The 5,905-nt window shown below is 47.8% G+C and overlaps 2 non-coding genes across 2 annotated transcripts; both read right to left on the bottom strand.

The window, feature by feature from the left end:
• Window positions 1-828: 828 nt before the first annotated feature.
• On the bottom strand, window positions 829-983 carry LOC143304637 (5.8S ribosomal RNA). Its single transcript, XR_013061309.1, has one exon. It is a non-coding gene; the product is annotated as a 5.8S ribosomal RNA (ribosomal RNA).
• A 2,767-nt stretch (window positions 984-3,750) lies between these two features.
• Window positions 3,751-5,673, bottom strand: LOC143304632 (small subunit ribosomal RNA). The gene has a single exon (XR_013061307.1). It is a non-coding gene; the product is annotated as a small subunit ribosomal RNA (ribosomal RNA).
• Window positions 5,674-5,905: the final 232 nt, after the last annotated feature.

Here is a 5,905-nt window from a genome sequence, read left to right as displayed (position 1 = left end):
GGTGGTGTGTGTATTTCTCTATGCGAAAATCGCCTCAAAGAGAAAAAAAAAATCGAATAGAAGGAGAACACTCTCTATTCGATATACAATATATATATATATATGTATGTACGAGCGTTTTATGCATCTCGCCAAAGTGCCAAACTTCGTTCGTCGTATCATGTTCGAGCTAAGACTCACGCAAGACATCCGTGTAACGATCGTCCGGTTTTTAACGTCCGTCCTCTTTTTCTCCTACAGCCGTTTCTCTTCTCTCGAAAAATTTCTTATGAAAAAAAAATCGGTCACGAGGAGAACACTACGAGTATATACGTTCGATAACCGATACACGAAGCGGTGCATAAGCGGGCGGTCGCCCTCGTAAGGACGACTCACGACGCCGCGAGCACTCACGCAGGTCCGTGACGGTTCTCTCCGCTCTTATTCGTATCCCTTCGTATACCTTCGTCCGACTCGGAAACGTTCTCTTACAGTTTTTAAGAAGAACGACGGCGGGTTGTCAAGGCAAGAAGGGACAGAGAGAGACAGAGGTAGAGTTTCGTAGTCTCCCGTGAACACGATAGATTATATATCGAGCATGCGTACGACTTGCACGGTCTCTGCACGACCGCGACGAACGCCGACGAGCGTCCAACAATCGCTCGTACGTCGCGTATGTTCTCTCCGTCCGCTCTTATTCGTATCCTCGTTCTTGTACCTTCGTCCGACTCTGAAACGTTCTCTTATATAAAGAAGAACGACGGCGGGTTGTTAAGGCAAGAAGGGACAGAGAGAGACAGATACGGAGAGTAACGATACGCAACGCAAACAGTCTTAGGTTTACGTGAGCAACCCTCAGCCAGGCGTGGTCCAGGAATTGTATCCGTGGACCGCAATGTGCGTTCGAAATGTCGATGTTCATGTGTCCTGCAGTTCACACGTTGACGCGCAATTAGCTGCGTTCTTCATCGACCCACGAGCCAAGTGATCCACCGTTCAGGGTAATCTTTTATAAATTTTGCAACAGTTCAATACTCAAATGTACTCTTCTCGGTTCTAGCGAAGCCGAGTTCCGTCACGTTCGACCAACGGGAATCGAACGCGCAGAAGTCGCCATAGGATTGACGACACAAAAACGTTCGAAAAAAAAGAAACCGACGAACGCGCGAAGATACGCGCGTTCGCCGGCCGGGCGTAAAGTACATTATGATATATAACAACCATCGAGATCGAAGCTCCGTTCGTCAGGAAACGACGGGGATATATACACCCGATTCTGAATCCTCTGTACAGCACACGATCTCGCGAACGAGTAAGGACGGTGGCTAGCCCATGTTTTATATGTGTTTGATTCTACTCTCTCGTCCAATTATTCAAGAAACAGCGCGCGTGCATCTCTCCATCGTTCGGGTGATAGTAAATATTCGATGGGATTTGCGCGGCCGTCCGCCTCGAGCGGTCTTTCGTCCCAATATCCAGAAGCAGAGTTTGAAAAACTATAGCGACGGCACGGGTGTCCGACTCACGACATCGAGGTTTCGAAGCCGGCGATCCCCTCCGAACGGATGGCGACCACGCGACGACTGAAAGCATGAAAAATCGACGAAAGATAGAACACATCTCCGTTCGGGTGATGTTTTTTTTAAAAAAAAAAAAACAAAAATTCGATGGTACTCGCAGCCATCGTCCTCGCGCGGTCTTTCGTCCCAACATCCAGAAGCAGAGTTTGAAAAGCTCTAGCGACGGCACGGGTGTCCGACTCACGACAACGAGGATAGACAGCCGGTTCCCTCCGAACGGGTTATGCGACGACGATAAACTCGATGAAACTTTAGTCTCGTTCAGGTAGTGTGTGTGTCTTGTAAATCAAAAATTCGATGGGACTCTCATCCATCGTCCTCGCGCGGTCTTTCGTCCCAACATCCAGAAGCAGAGTTTGAAAAACTCTAGCGACGGCACGGGTGTCCGACTCACGACAACGAGGATAGACAGCCGGTCCCCTCTGAACGGTATATTATATATATGCGATGATAGACGACAAACTGGATGAAACTAAGTCTCGTTCAGGTAGTGTGTACATCAAAAATTCGATGGAACTCGCATCCGTCGTCCTCGCGCGGTCTTTCGTCCCAATATCCAGAAGCAGAGTTTGAAAAACTCTAGCGACGGCACGGGTGTCCGACTCACGACAATGAGGAAAGACAGCCGGTCCCCTCTGAACGGTATATTATATGAAACTTTAAGTCTCGTTCAGGTAGTGTGTACATCAAAAATTCGATGGAACTCGAATCCGTCGTCCTCGCGCGGTCTTTCGTCCCAATATCCAGAAGCAGAGTTTGAAAAACTCTAGCGACGGCACGGGTGTCCGACTCACGACAACGAGGATAGACAGCCGGTCCCCTCTGAACGGTATATAATATACATTATGCGACGGTAGACGATCAACTAGACGAAACTTTAGTCTCGTTCAGGTGGTGTAAAAAAATTCGATGGGATACGCACGCACGGCTGTCGTCGTCCTCGAGCGGTCTTTCGTCCCAATATCCAGAAGCAGAGTTTGAAAAACTCTAGCGACGGCACGGGTGTCCGACTCACGACATCGAGGCTTCGAAGCCGGCGGCATTCCCCTCTGAACGAACTTCGGCTACACTAGTTACGAATCGTTGCTACACATCGTCTTCATCGTCGTCGTCGTCGACATCGACATCGACATCGTATCATCATCATCATCGGTCATCGTCGCATAGCGGGCCAACATCCACGCGATGCGTCTTCGTTCTAGGTTACCCGATCCACGAGTATGTTACACGTGGTTTCGTTATTTCGAACGAAACGACACACGAAGAGCACACGCCCTGTGGGTAGGAAGCACGTTTCGAGAACGACGAGAGTTTCGATGAAAGAGACGAGAGAAGTCGACGCAGAAGGTATCCATGGATCTTCGAAGAGAACCTTCGAAGATGTATATCGGTATCCTTTCGCTCTGCGCGACTCGCTACAAGTTCTTTCGCTCTCGTCGACTCGTTCTAGACGCTTCGTTCGATCCCAAAGAGGAGTCTTCGATATGTCCCGTTGCTAGGAGGAGAACAAACGCAACACAGACCACGAAACATAGAAGAGAATAGGCGAGCATGATCTCTCCGACACGAGGCACTTTAGAGATTTTCTTATTAGTTTGCATGGACTTTTATATTCGTTCGTACGGTTTCCACGATGCAAATACGAAATACGAGATCGTGACGGCGGGTCTTTCTGTGTACGGCCTCTCGCAGGCGCCACGACTGCATTTCTCTTTACACGTGGTTTCCATCGTAATTTTTTTCGTTTGATATCGAGCCTTAACTTTTGTTGGCTCTTTCGAAGCTAGAGTTCCCTTTTATTAGAATTTCATATATATATATATATATGTTTTATTCGGAGACGGCGGGTCTTTCTGTTTACGACCTCACGCAGGCGCCTCGAATAAGTTTCATTCGCATTTCGTTTTTATACTTATACATATCTCTTCATCCCGATGATCGAGAGAGAGTGCCACCTTCTCTTCGTATAATTCCGTAGCTGGAGGGTCGTCTCCTCCTTAAGAATATTACTATTCGTGCCAACGGAGGTTGCCAAGCTCCCTGGCGTTTTCGTTTGTTAAAGTATATAGCTTGTTAATACGTCGTATATACTTTCGTCGATACAGGAGGAGTACAGCTCCTTACCGACCATTGATATATATTTCATAGTTTTTATATGTGTTCAAGTCAAATTCTTTTGGTATCGTATCGTTAATGATCCTTCCGCAGGTTCACCTACGGAAACCTTGTTACGACTTTTACTTCCTCTAAATGATCAAGTTTGGTCATCTTCCCGGTAACATCGGCAATGCTTATCACATTGGCCGCGCACCAGTCCGAAGACCTCACTAAATCATTCAATCGGTAGTAGCGACGGGCGGTGTGTACAAAGGGCAGGGACGTAATCAACGCGAGCTTATGACTCGCGCTTACTGGGAATTCCTCGTTCATGGGGAATAATTGCAAGCCCCAATCCCTAGCACGAAGGAGGTTCAGCGGGTTACCCGGGCCTTTCGGCCAGGGAAAACACGCTGATTCCTTCAGTGTAGCGCGCGTGCGGCCCAGAACATCTAAGGGCATCACAGACCTGTTATTGCTCAATCTCGTGCGGCTAGAAGCCGCCTGTTCCTCTAAGAAGATTTGTTTGTACGTTGGTAGTAAAAACCCACCGACCGAAGCCGGGGGCCTTCGAGATACCATAAGTTACGTCTATTTAGCAGGCTAGAGTCTCGTTCGTTATCGGAATTAACCAGACAAATCGCTCCACCAACTAAGAACGGCCATGCACCACCACCCACCGAATCAAGAAAGAGCTATCAATCTGTCAATCCTTCCGGTGTCCGGGCCTGGTGAGGTTTCCCGTGTTGAGTCAAATTAAGCCGCAGGCTCCACTCCTGGTGGTGCCCTTCCGTCAATTCCTTTAAGTTTCAGCTTTGCAACCATACTTCCCCCGGAACCCAAAAGCTTTGGTTTCCCGGAAGCTGCCCGCCGAGTCATCGGAGGAACTTCGGCGGATCGCTGGCTGGCATCGTTTATGGTTAGAACTAGGGCGGTATCTGATCGCCTTCGAACCTCTAACTTTCGTTCTTGATTAATGAAAACATTTTTGGCAAATGCTTTCGCTTCTGTCCGTCTTGCGACGATCCAAGAATTTCACCTCTAACGTCGCAATACGAATGCCCCCATCTGTCCCTATTAATCATTACCTCGGGGCTCCGAAAACCAACAAAATAGAACCGAGGTCCTATTCCATTATTCCATGCACACAGTATTCAGGCGAAGGTAGCCTGCTTTAAGCACTCTAATTTGTTCAAAGTAAACGTATCGGCCCACCTCGACACTCAGTGAAGAGCACCGCGATGGGATATTAGTTGGACCGCCCGCGAGGAGCTAAGCCCACCGATAGGACGTACCACATAATGCCAGTTAAACACCGCGAGCGGTGAACCGACACTGTGACACACAGATTCAACTACGAGCTTTTTAACCGCAACAACTTTAATATACGCTATTGGAGCTGGAATTACCGCGGCTGCTGGCACCAGACTTGCCCTCCAATTGGTCCTCGTTAAAGGATTTAAAGTGTACTCATTCCGATTACGGGGCCTCGGATGAGTCCCGTATCGTTATTTTTCGTCACTACCTCACCGTGCCGGGAGTGGGTAATTTGCGCGCCTGCTGCCTTCCTTGGATGTGGTAGCTGTTTCTCAGGCTCCCTCTCCGGAATCGAACCCTGATTCCCCGTTACCCGTTACAACCATGGTAGGAGCAGAACCTACCATCGACAGTTGATAAGGCAGACATTTGAAAGATGCGTCGCCGGTGCTAGACGACCATGCGATCAGCACAAAGTTATTCAGAGTCACCAAAACAAACGATGGACGGACAGACGAGCCATCCGCCACCGATTGGTTTTGATCTAATAAAAGCATTCCTACCATCTCTGGTCGGAATCTGTTTGCATGTATTAGCTCTAGAATTACCACAGTTATCCAAGTAAATGTAGGTATGATCTAAGAAACCATAACTGATTTAATGAGCCATTCGCGGTTTCACCTTAATGCGGCATGTACTGAGACATGCATGGCTTAATCTTTGAGACAAGCATATGACTACTGGCAGGATCAACCAGGGATCTTATTCGTATAACAATTCTTATAAATTTCGTTTAAGTTCTCTTCGTGTCGTAGGTGGGACGTAAGCACCGTACGACGAGACTTTTCGTTCTTAAGATAGATATATTATAAAATATATCTCTTAGCGACGTTCGAGATACACCCATAGTTCAGTAATAATCTTCGAACGCCGCTCGCAGCCACTTTGTAATTCTCAACTTCTCCTCTTTCTCTCTCATAGTATTATATAAA

This window comes from Bombus vancouverensis, unplaced genomic scaffold, assembly GCF_051014615.1.
Source record: "Bombus vancouverensis nearcticus unplaced genomic scaffold, iyBomVanc1_principal scaffold0044, whole genome shotgun sequence".
Classification (NCBI taxonomy): Eukaryota; Metazoa; Arthropoda; class Insecta; order Hymenoptera; family Apidae; genus Bombus; species Bombus vancouverensis.
Note: the sequence above shows the minus strand (reverse complement) of the source record. Positions and strands in the feature narration are given on the sequence as shown.